The sequence below is a fragment of the Danio rerio genome, chromosome 19, assembly GCF_049306965.1.
Source record: "Danio rerio strain Tuebingen ecotype United States chromosome 19, GRCz12tu, whole genome shotgun sequence".
Taxonomy (NCBI): domain Eukaryota; kingdom Metazoa; phylum Chordata; class Actinopteri; order Cypriniformes; family Danionidae; genus Danio; species Danio rerio.
Window position 1 is genome coordinate 33,930,177 of NC_133194.1, and position 13,308 is coordinate 33,943,484.

Below are 13,308 nucleotides of genomic sequence, written 5' to 3' on the forward strand. Positions count from 1 at the left end.
CCAGCCTATCCAGAAGTATGCTGTGATCGACAGTGTCAAATGCAGCACTGAGATCCAACAATACCAGCACTGTTATTTTACCTGAATCTGTATTTAGGCGTATATCATTGATTATCTTTATAAGAGCGCTCTCTGTACTGTGATGTGCTCTGAAACCAGATTGAAAATTGTCTAAACACCCCCTGAAGTTTAAGAACTTGTTAACCTGGTTAAAAACAACTTTTTCAATGATTTTGCCAATGAAAGGGAGATTTGAGATTGGCCTGTAATTGCTCAATAGGGTGTTATCCAGGTTGCTCTTCTTCAAGAGGGGTTTAACAACTGCAGTTTTAAGTGAGGTTGGAAAAATCCCTGATAGAAGTGAAGCATTTACCACTTTTAGAAGATCCATGTCTAAACAGGTAAACACTGTTTTGAAGAATGATGTGGGGAGCGTGTCAAGACTGCAGGTTGATGTTTTCATAACTTGCACAATTTCTTCTAAGATTTTGCCGTTAATTGCCATGAAATCAGACATAATGTCTGACTTCTTAAGTTGTGGTTGAGCTTGTTTGATATCGACACAACTTGACTGATTGGATGAGCTGATTGCCTTTCTGATATTATTGATCTTATCAGTGAAGAAATGAGCAAACTCATTACATTTGCTTTCAGAGAGGAGCTCACTTGGAATCTGACTGGGGGGGTTTGTGAGTCTCTCTATCGTTGCAAAGAGTGTACGAGCATTATTTAAGTTGCTGTTTATAAGGCTTGAAAAGAAAGTCTGTCTAGCAGTGTTTAGTTCCATATTAAAGGCATGAAGACTGTCTTTATAGATATTATAATGGACTACTAGTTTCGTCTTTCTCCACATACGCTCAGCTTTTCTGCACTGTCTTTTCATCATTTGTACTCTCGGTGACCTTGTCCAAGATCCCTTTTGCCTGCCAGTCATCTTCTTGACTTTAACAGGAGCGATGTCATTTATGACATTCTCAATTTTAGAATTAAACAAATCAAGGAGAGCATCAACAGAATCTGCAGATATACTTGGTGCTAGCGATATGGCCTTCATAAACTGCTCACTGGTGTTCTCATTTATGCATCTCTTTCTGACAGAGACAGATCTGTCTTTAATAGCTGGAGTGATCAATATATCAAAAAAGATACAGAAATGATCAGATAGTGCCACATCCTTAACAACAGTCGATGAAATGTGTAAACCCTTAGTTATAAGTAGATCAAGAGTGTGTCCACGATTGTGTGTGGGTCCTTGAACATGCTGAGTCAGATCAAAAGTGTTAAAAACAGTCATCAGTTCTCTTACAGCATTGATTTCTGGATTATCAATGTGAATATTAAAATCCCCAGCAATACTAAAATAATCATATTCAGAGGTTACTATTGATAACAGCTCTGTAAAATCATCAATAAAAGCTGGAGAATATTTTGGAGGTCTGTAGATAATGATCAGTAAGATGCGTGGAGACCCTTTTAGTGCTATACTCAGATATTCAAAAGAAAAATAGTCACCAAATGACACTTGTTTACATTCATACACATCTTTAAACAGGGCAGCGATGCCTCCACCTCTCCTATTAGCTCTGCAAACACTCAAATAGTCAAAGTTTAAAGGAGCTGCTTCATTTAGAACTGCTGCGCTACAACTGTCATCTAGCCAAGTTTCATTTAAAAGCATAAAATCAAGGCTATTTGTGTTGATAAAATCATTGACTAAAAGAGACTTATTGTTGAGTGATCTGACGTTTAAAAGCGCTAACTTAACAGTTTTAGCTGATTTTTCTATAGTAGTCTCAGATCTACATTTAATAGACACCAGATTTGAATGATTTGCTAAACGGCCTGATGAAGTCTTTGGTTTTCTGTCACTTAACACAACACATATCTGCTTAGAGAAAGCTGCAGACACACTGGGTTCCTGCTTGTTCTGAAAACATTTGATAAAGACACTGTTATCTAAGCAGGCCCCCGACACACATCACAGAGAGCTCTTGTGTTCACCAGCTGAAGATGGGGCGTTGTTGTTTGGGCCCTGGCGGTGTGATCGGAGGGCTCTTCCAGGTGGGCTCTTAGGTGGTTGTGGAGCAGGCCGCTTTTTGGTTGGTAACTGGGGGCTTGCGGCAATGGAGTGTGAAAGTTTAGTTCCAGCATACACCAGTTCCTCCATCTTTTTTGAAAAACCCAAGAGTGGTGAACATTGTGACAATGAGAACGTGTCCGGTGACAGAGGCTGTGCATCTGGAGATTCTGTCTGCAGAAATATGTTTTCCTGAGGATCATTTTTGAGTGACGAGACTTGATGCTGTTCTGATGCGTCACAGTCTGCCTGTGTTGAGCAGAGGGCAACAGATAGTGTCCCTATCAACATTGGGTGTTTTGGCTGTGTGGCATTATCACTGTCCTTGGGTGATTCGTCAGCCACAAGTCCACTCAGGAGCTGATTTGAAGTCCTGTGGTCATCTGGACATTTGCTAGGTGTGTGTGTACAATTCAGTTCAGTGGCACACACAGCTGATGGATGATTGAGGGAGAAAAAAATATTGTCCTTTAGCACTTTTGCACCAAGTTTGTTTGGATGAAGGCCGTCTGATGTAAACAGCTGTCTTTGGTTCCAGAAGAGATTGAAGTTGTCGATGAAATTCAGTCCTTTCTTGTTACATGTTTTCTGTAGCCATACATTTAGACCAAGAAGCCGTGAAAACATATTTGTCCCTCTTGCAGGGAGTGGTCCACTTATGAACGCCTGAACCTTCAATCTTTCAGCTGTTTCCAAGAGCTCACAGAAATCTTTCTTGAGCAGTTCTGACTGTTCTTTCCGAATATCATTCTTCCCCACATGGATGATAATCCGTTTTGCCGTCTTGTGCTTTTTCAGAATTTCCTCAAGCTCTTTGTTTACATCAGAAACTGTTGCATGAGGAAAGCAGTATGTCATTGTAGATCTGCTCCTGAAATTCTTGATTATTGAATCTCCTACGACTAGTGTTCTTATCTCAGGTGCGATCGGAGCAGAATGCCGCTGTCTAGTCGGCCTTGAGCCTCTGTTCCATGCAGAATTAGTTGCTGAATCATGCGATCTCTGTCTGACTGCATTTGGGGATTCTTCACCCATATTACTCAAAACTTCATATCTGTTCTGAAGCTGTATTTGAGTCCGAGCTGTATTTGGGGTAGAAGACGCTAATGCGGCAGCGTATGATCTGACCCCTCGAGTACCCTTTGGTCTCGCACCTTGTTTATGCCAATGCTCATTTTCAACAGTTCTTTTCTGTTTTTCTGTGCTCAAAACAGTAGCAGGAACAGATTTATGGGACTCACCGGCTGTGTGCTGAGAGAATCCACAATGAAGCTGAAGTTCTGGTCGGATCGCAAGCAACTTCGTTTCAAGAACTGCAATCTTTTGTAGAAGTTTGTGGCAGTTTGTACAGCAGTGAGAATCTGAATTAATCCGATCCAGAGGCATTTTCACAGCCGTGTCTTCCCGTCTCCGGAATGTAAGCAGCTGATAGCTGGTAGCGGGAGGATTGTTTAGACGGTAATTCCTCTCTTGTTAGTAAAGCTATATTCCAGAAAGTTTGTAGAATCGATGCTGATCCTCAAGCTGTGTTGTTTGAGCACTGTGCTGATAGGCTCAAGTTAAAATTAGGGTATAAGATATAAAAGCAAGAGTGCGAAGAGCGGAGCAGTGGGCAAAGACGTCCGAACAGTAGCAAAGCAGGAAGTGAAGACATAGAACCAAAATGTATACCTCTCTCTCTGCATGGAGTGTATCATGTATCGGTTCCATTTTAAATTACAGAGCAAACGTTTTGCATAATGATAAGAAACATTATCAATGATTGAGCACCAATAATAATTTAGCAAAAGAATGCAGCTAATCAGCACAAGTACCATGTGACACAGAAAATTGAAAAAATTATGTTGAAATCAATCAGTTTTGAATAAGGTTTGAGTGAATCAGTATAATAAATGAATGCCTAAAATGTGTGTGTGCACTTAAGAAAAAAGATTTTGCTGCATGTTCAAACTACTTATTTAAAATGAGCTGAAACAATTCTTGAGATTTTTTTGGAAAGCGTATATTTGTAGAAAAGTTTAACTGTTTTTTTTTTAAATATTCACACAACACGTGAAGATGTGCATGTGTGTGTGTGTGTGTGTGTGCTGTCCTCTCTCCCGGCTGCTCCTTCTCTTCTCCTTTAGAAGGGTGTCTCTCTAGCCCAATCACTAGAATAAACAGGTGTTATTTATTATTTCTGATTGGCCTGCTGATGAGCTGCTCTGAGCATACTCTTCCCCCCTCATTGGGTGGTTGATCATGCTTACCTCCACAATATTATTTTATGTTCTATCCACTTAAATTTGTTCAATTAACTTAATCTATTTGTATTGGGACAACATGAATAAATTCTATGGAACCCTGCATTTTTTTACAGTGTGTGTGTGTGTGTGTAAGGGAAAGAGAGTGAACGAGAGAGATAGAAAGAGATTTTATTTCTTTATTTTTATTTATGTCATGTAATTTTCGTCCGCTTCTCCGGGACCGGGTTGCGGGGGCAGCAGTCTTAGGAGAGAACTCTAGACCTCCCTCTCCCCAGACACTTTCTCCAGCTCCTCTGGGGGGATCTCGAGGAGTTCCTGGGCCAGCCAAAAGAGATAATCCCTCAAGCGTGTCCTGGGTCTTCCCCGAGGTCTCCTCCCGGTGGGACATGCCTGGAACACCTCCCTAGGTAGGCATCCAGGAGGCATCCAAAATAGATGCCCGAGCCACCTCAGCTGACTTCTCTCGATGTGGAGAAGCAGCTGCTCTACTTCGAGCTCCTCCCGGGTGACAGAGCTCCTCTGTCAAGAGCAAATCCATCGATGTGCAGCTCCACAAGTCACAAACCAAGCGAGACAATGTCAACAGTGGCGAGGAACAAACTTTACCAGTTGAAGAAAGTGAAGGGAAAAAATGCTTTGGCAATACATTTGTAATATTTGTTATGTTTGTCAATTGAATTGAATTGAGAAAGAGAAAGAGAGAGAGTTCTTTATAACATTTTCTATGCCTTTACTGTCACTTTTACTGACGGATGTAATGTCTAATTCATAAACAAATCTTTTGTTCAGGTGGCATCTAAAAGGGAGCTAAAAAGCTCAGGGTGGGTTTTTAGACAACTGAATAAATGCATATGAACTAACCTAACACAGCTACAACCACAAAATATCATTCAATACTTTTGGAATCCCTGAAAAAAATCTAATTTCAAAATACATCTCAAACTGGATGCCAGGAGTCTCTGTGTTTTTAGTTTAAGATTTTGTTTCACACCCTCAGTTTTAAAGGCAGGCCTGCATGGCTATGTTATTTGTGGGCAGCACGTCAGTTTTTCTGCTCCAGAAATCAACCGCCGCCTGTATAATTATGTAGCATGCCGAAACAAACATGTTCTGCCAGTATAAGAAAAGCTATTATTAAAGCTGAAAACAGCCCTCATCTAACAGGACTCTTCAGAGCATCCAGTAATGAAACAGGTGCTGAACAAGCTCACAATGAGAAGAGGGAAATCCAACACATCCACCGACACATGAGATTGAGACGGACAGACCTTTGCGGTAAGCATCAACATCCAAGACCTCTTTAACCTGCGGATGTTTAACAAACAGCAAACATAACACTTTGCTTACAGCTCCTTTGCTTTTGGCCAACAATTTCAGCTGTTTACAGAGCAGTCAATCACGCAATCAGCGCACACTCTGTGCTGCGTGCAAAGAATATCTGTAGAGCTTTGTTTACTAATCAAAAACCACAGTTAAATCTTCAGAATAATGGTACTGATTGTGCTAATCATCCATGCATGATAATATTGGTCTGTTTAGATTTGCAATTAAGGTCTTTTTTTTTTTTACTTCACTCACTCTTGCTTCCTCAGACTTTCCTTCAGCTTTTTTCTGCAGTGGATTGAACCCTTATTTACTCTAGCACATAGTTTTACTGTCTGTCCTGTCGCAGCCCAGTCCTAAGAGTGCACTATTTAAATGTTATCAGTAGTAGGAGCCCCCTGTGCCTACCAGTAGGCTAAGAAGGCTATTATCATCCATCCACTTGGTTAATTAGCTATAGATCACACACGGCTGTGGCCGGAAGGTAACGAGAATTATTTATACTATTTATTAAATTTCCTATTAATTGTTTTTATTAACGACTATACCAACCCTAAACCCAAACGTCACAGTAATTTAAAGAGCACCTAGGTTACCCCTTTTTTCAGATTTAATATAAGTCTTTTGCATCTCTAGAATGTGTATATAAAGTTTCAGCTCAAAACACCCATCAGATTTTTCATTATACCTTTTACACAATGATGTTTTTATACTGATTTCCAGCAGGGGTGGTTTTGTTGTACTGCGCCTTTAAGGCAAGTTCTGCCCGCCTAATGTTACTACGTGCCTACCCGCGTGCTTTAATCTCCTCCCTCGGCTGCGTCAGACATCAGACAGACTTGAAGGAAGAAGGTCTCACATAGCGTTTGTGAGAAATGCTACAGTAAGAACTAATCTTTACTTATCAGTATTGTGAAGTTGCATTGATGAGTCACACACAATATCGTTACAAAGTTCAAGCGTGCACACGCGCACACACACACACACACACACACACACACACACACACACACACACAGCAGCTGACACACACACACACAGGCAAGCAGACAGACAGAGCGCGCTTAGCTTAGCACTGTTTTTGCACTCAAATGCGACTGGATACAGGCTAACCTCCTAATGTTGTTGTATAAAATAAACTTGATTTAACATCCACAAACTGGGATTGAAGCGTCTTCTTTTATAATTGTTCTGACACGCCGCTGTGCTGATGAAGTAAAGGTGCAGTAAATCGCTGTAATTAATTATACACGTGCACTGTTTTAAAACACTTTAAACATGTGAAACTTACTCTTAATCACATTTGATGATGATTGCTGATCCTAGCGAACAGAACAGACCTTTTATTCCCGGTTGCTTTGTGTATGTCTGCCTGGTCTTGTTGACATATACACGTGACTACCGGAACATGTTAATGCGCGCAGCTGTCAATCAATTCGGTGGGCGGGGGGACCGCACTCCTACGTAAAGTTGTGGTCTGTCTGAAAACCGCTCTAATTGGTCCACCGTTTTTATGTTGTTAAATTGGAAAAAAGGACTGGGTGTGTTTATATCACCCCAATATGATGGTCTATACACTATATATACACATATGTTTGTCCAAATAGCTTGAAAAGTAGATTTTTCACCATAGGTGCCCTTTAAATGCAAATCTGTATCTGGAGTCTTCTCTATTAGTATAGCTGATTAAGAACGAGAATTATGTATATTTATTCATTTATTACATCTCCCGTTAATTGTATTTCATTAACATCTACCACAACCCTAAACCTAACCATCACAGTAATGTAAAAACAGATCTAGATCTGGAGTCTTCTCTATTAGTATAGCTGAATAACCATGTGGATGGATGATAACAGCCTTCTAAGCCTACTAGTATGCACAGAAGGCCCATACTGGCCCATATCTATTAGCTGATAACCACTGATAACGTCCATTCAATCGAGTGATAATATTCAAAGCAGGCCACTAATGCTGAGTTTACACCACATAATTTTAAAAATCATCTCATCTCTATTTTTTTACACTGCATGTCTATCTGGGATAGCATTAATTCAATAATCACGTCACAGTCTCTGCAATTTTGAGTCTGATTGATAGTTGACCGGAATCCACAAAACACGTGATTTGTAGAGTCACTTCAAGGTTTAACCATAAATAGAGTGAAAGTATCATTGGCATGTGTATTTAAGGCTGTGACTTTAAGAGCATTTCAATACATTTGGGCACAAGAGATAATGTCATTTAGTGGAGTAACAAAGATTAATTGTATTTAATCATTTTTGCCACAGACCCTTTACATACTTGCGGGTTTCTCAGTAGCGGAAGTCGTCATAGTTGGGAAAACTTAGAGCGCAGTGAATGGGAGAATACAACAAATATATTTTTTATAAACCTATTTGCTTAAAAAATAATAAAATAAAACCTTGATAATGCTATAAACGACGATGTTATAAAGACTTTGAGAAAAAGGAAAAAAATTGTGTGAGACTGGTGACGGCAGCCAGAGGAGAGAATGATGTCAAATTTACGGTCCTGTTTCATAGTTGCTGCATTAGAAACACTTAGCACAATCTGCAATTTGTTTTTTATAATTTAAAGCAAAGATGATATAATATATTCATGAATACATATAAATGTTCATACGTTTTTAAAAAATAAAAATATTAAAAACTTTAAAGGATTTAAGATGCTGATGACCATTAAAGGCGTCATAACAGGCTTGTAAAAAAGGGTCCATAAATATTATACAGGGCTATTTTACATTTGCAAGCAAAATAAATAAATACTTACAATTTTTGTCTTATGTCTAGTTTAAATATCAAACCGAAAAAAAAAAATAATTATTTTACCTAACGCTTTGGTAAACTAGCTTGCTTGTTTTAGGAAGAATTGAATTAATTTTGACATTATTTCTAAAAACAACAATATTTTTACTTCTCTAGAAAATGGTTCTTGATTTAAGAAATTAGATATTTGGGAAAATAATTTTTTGCATTATGAATATTCAATTTCAGCAACAGAATACTATTAAACTCTCCAGACAAACATTTCCTTAAATAATAATAAATTACATTAAATAATTGTATTCATATTGCAATATATATCACAGAAAAATGGCAATATCAGGTTTTTTCAATATCAAGCAGCCCAACTATATAATACCTGTATATGTATAACCTTATTTTAGATTAATGCATACATATATCAGCCTGAAAACATTAAGCAGAAATGAAGAGTTTAGATGCAAAAACCTCGAAGTGCAGGCTGACATTTTCCTCTAAAATGAGATTTTTTCTCAGGCTGTCGTGTGTAGGTACAGTAATTTTGTTCTTATAGCAAAGAAAAGGCTATTTTCCTTGCATTTAAAGGGCACCTATGGTGAAAAATCTACTTTTCAAGCTATTTGGACAGGCATATGTGTATATATAGTGTATAGACCATCATATTGGGGTGATATAAACACACCCAGTCCTTTTTTTTCAATTTTACAAAATAAAAACGGTGAACCAATTGGAGTGGTTTTCAGACCGAACACAACTTTAAGTAGGAGTGCGGTCCCCCCCGCCTACCGAATTGAATGACAGCTGCGCGCATTAATGTTCTGGTAGTCACAAGACCAGACATGCGCAAAGCAACCGGGAATAAAACGTCTGTTCAGTTCGCTAGGATCAGCAATCATCATCAAATGTGATCAAGAGTGAGTTTCACATGCTTAAAATGTTTTAAGACAGAGCACGTATGTAATTAATTACAGCAATTTACTTCAGCTTTACTTCATCAGCACAGCGGCGTGTTAGAACAATTATAAAGGAAGACGCTTCAATCACGGTTTGTGGAAATTAAATCAGGTTTATTTTATACAATAACATAACAGCTATCCATACAGCCGTGGAGATTAGCCTGTATCCTGTCACATTTGCGTGCAAAAACATTGCAAAGCTAAGCGTGCTCTGTCTGTCTGTGTGTGTCTGTGTGAGTGTGTCAGCTGCGGTGTACGTGTGTATCTGTGTGTGTGTGTGCGCGCACGTGAACTTTATAACGATATTGCGTGTGACTCATCAATGCAACTGCACAACAAATACTGATTGGTAAAGTTCTTACTGTAGTATTTTTCACAAACGCAATGTGAGACCTTTTCCTTTAAGTCTATCTGTTGTCTGACGCAGCCTTGGGAGGAGATTAAACTACGCGAGAAGGCACGTAGAAACAGTAGGCGGTGAGGACTCGCCTTAAAGGCGCAGTACAACAAAACCACCTCCTAGTGGAAAAATGTATAAAACAGGATCTTGTAAAAGGTATAATGAAAAGTCTGATGGGTGTTTTGAGCTGAAACTTTACATACATATTCTAGAGACGCAAAAGACTTATATTAAATCTGAAAAAAGGGGTAACCTAGGTGCCCTTTAAAGTAAAATAACTGAACATATTTTTTTATGAAAATTGCAGACGGCACTTAGAAGTATTTGCATCTGAACTCTTCAAATACATATGCACAAATGCTGTCTCTTCATTACAACAGTTACTGTAATTATTTTCCATTGCTCTATAACATGTCTAATATAATGAAGTTCATGTATGTCTTCCAACCCTGCCACAAATGGTGCAGTTACTGGTGTTGCATAAATCATGGGAAATCCATGTTGTGTGACTGATTCAAGAACAATCCACATGTAAACAAAGGTAAACTGCTGCGAAAGCATCAACAAAATATTAAACATGTTAACATTGAATTGAGGGACAACTGGTTGCAGTAATTACAATTTCTTTTGTATCGCCTGTTACTACATTACATTATAAATGAGATTTGAACTCTTAACCTGGCAAGACTCCACCTGCAAATTGAAGGCATGGGATATTGGCTGGATAATCCAACATCCAAGCACCCAGATTATGCCGTTTAGAAGTGTGTTTTCTGTTTATAGTGGTGTCCTGAGGGCAGACAGCACTCGCAACACAGCAGCTGCTTTGCCAACCCACGTTATAAACACAATACTATCTGTTTCCATACAGCACCACAATCTGCTGCTGATCATGACCAACAGAGAGAAGAAAACATCTCAAAGGTGTGAAAGGATGAAAACAGATCTAAGAAAATCCCTTTGTTATAACACCTTGTTTTTTCTTTATAACCCCTTGTTAGCGCAAAATTTGTCACCTGAAGACAGCCTTTGCGGGCACAATGATCCAAAAGGCATTGGTTTTTCATTTAAAGAGTCATAAAAATGCCCCCAATTTTTTTCTGAGATGTTAGGATATATATAAGTTAAGATATTTTGCTCTCCCTGTTTGAAATGCAAAGATGAAGCAATTTGGTGTGTTCAAAATTGTTAACTTCACTTCAATATATGTGAACAAAACACTGTGAGCAGTGAGTACAGTAGTATTTATGATTTATAATATACAAAAAAACAGTAGACGAGAATTACGTGGATGATCTATTATTGCCAGAGAGATTCTGTAGTGTGCATGCAGTGGACAATTTATTGTACCATAAGGCCACAGGAGAAATTGTATAAATGAGAGTGAAGCAGCACAACTGTTTTGGTTAGGTCATGTGATAATGACAAATGGCAAATGTACATTTATACTACTCATATCCATACTTGTGTGATCACCAGCGGAGTAGCCCTCCCCATCAGCTGTTCACCCAGACTACATATACCATTGCAACTTGCACCCACACACCTGTCTCAGTTGATCGTCTGATTACACACAACTACAGGTCATTATCGATCATTATTGCACAAATATCTGGAATACTTGATTCTGATTGGTCAGCTGCAATATTTGAAAGTATGTTATTGCCAGATAACAACCACTGTATAACAGTCTCATCTTGGAACTTCAAATCACCTCGAGCATCAGTGAATAGGTCTACCTGCACATCCACTAACTTAAATCCACATTCACATATATCTACTTTTCTGTCACGCACTGTTTTTGACTGTTTAGTGTCGAACTGTGAATGAATAATAGGTATGTTGTCCATATTCCAATAAACTGGTTTAGTTTCTGTCAGCTTTGCGTTTTTGACTGTTTGGTGCCATCTTATGATTGAATAATGCACAGGTTAGTGTATGCTCCATCAGCTCTATTCAGCTGTTTTTTTTTTTTTTTTGTTTGTTTGTTTATGTCAGCTCTGCAATTAATTATACAATTAAACTATTATTTATCAAAACAAAATTGTGTTTTCCTCTTCTCGTCAGGCTGTCAATAAGCTTGTCAGGTTTTATTCTTTAATAACAACCTCCTGGATGTACTTTATTCCTAACTCAACTGGACTATACATTCCCGTTAAACGTACAAGAGCTGTCACTGGGGTGGTACCTTTTCAAAGGATACACATTTGTACTTTTAATGGTCCATAATTGTACCTTAAAAGCTTATATTTTTCTGTTTTTTGATCTATAAACTATTCATCAATTTTTTTTGCTTCTTTGCTGCCTGTCTTGACCAATTGCCTGTTTCTTGAGTTACGCTGTGGATTACTTTTTATGTTGTGTTTGCTGGTGTTTGACCCTTGCCTAAATTGACCATTCTGTTGTCACGCTGTTCCTCTATGCAACACATACTGAAACTTGTTTTTCTAACAGTCGTGAAATAAATTCAATACTCGAGTAGTGTGCGATTTCTTATTATTGGGGTGAATCCCGTTTGAGACCTATATGCTTTACAGCAGGGATCACCAAATTTGTTGAACCTTGAAGTCCGGTGTCCTGCAGATTTTAGCTCTAACCTTAACCTCAAACACACCTGAACAAGCTAATTAAGGTCTTACTATGTAAACTTGAAACACCCAGGCAGGTGTGTTGAGGCAAGTTGGAGCTAAACCCTGCAGGGCACTGGACCTCCAGGAACGAGATTGGTGACCCCTGCTTTAGAGCATGTCTACAATATTGCCATTCTTCATTTCTCTCCACTGCTTTGCTGTTCGGGTTTTTAATGCTCTGAAATATATTTGTGAAGGATGAAAATTGCTCAAATACTTTAAGCATGCTGGAGCATTTAACTATATTCTGTTCTTTATTATTTCACAATGTTTATTTCTCTCAGAGGTTTAATATTTGGGAATTGGGCCCTTGTCTTCAAATATGAAGTCTTTCATTCCTCTTGCTCTTTAAACATTTCAAAAACATTTCAAATCTAAATGAATTTCTGGCACCATTCAACAAACCAAAACCTTTAAACCACGCAGTCAAAAAACAGTCACATTTTGCACCATCTAACACATGATGCAACCATTTCCCTTTGTGGAGAATTAGTTTTTACTGCTCTTTTGCTCAAAGTAACGATGAAAGTTTAAGAGCATACAATAAACCACAAATGCAAATGCCACCTGTGTTTCACAAAAACCTCTCCTTGAACTCATTAATGGTGTTTCACTGCCTCTGTCTGCCTCACTAATCAAGGCGGCGTAATGAAATGACACATTGCTGCCCCTCCTGCCCACCATTTCATCTCTGAGATGCTCACATGCATTAAGTGGCTTGGATTCAACGCTCGGCAAATTCATTAGGCCTATCTGTGTGCACCAGCAGACAGTGTCTCGGTTAAGGTGAGACTCGGAAGGCAATAACATTTTGTTATGCACCTGTCGATTTTAAGATTATGAGATTTTTTTTTGCTTTTTATAGTGGTTTAATTTATGTAGTTAATGTT

General features: G+C 38.6%; 1 protein-coding gene and 1 long non-coding RNA gene across 2 annotated transcripts in view; one reads left to right on the forward strand and one right to left on the reverse strand.

The window, feature by feature from the left end:
• LOC141379132 (uncharacterized) overlaps nt 1–12,268 on the forward strand; it is a 50,262-nt gene extending 37,994 nt beyond the window's left edge. The window contains exons 4-5 of the long non-coding RNA XR_012395133.1: nt 5,488–5,598; nt 10,660–12,268. This is a non-coding gene — a long non-coding RNA (uncharacterized lncRNA). The remainder of the gene's footprint in view (nt 1–5,487; nt 5,599–10,659) is intronic.
• Nucleotides 1–13,308, reverse strand: part of necab1 (N-terminal EF-hand calcium binding protein 1) — a 79,160-nt gene that overhangs the window by 35,682 nt on the left and 30,170 nt on the right.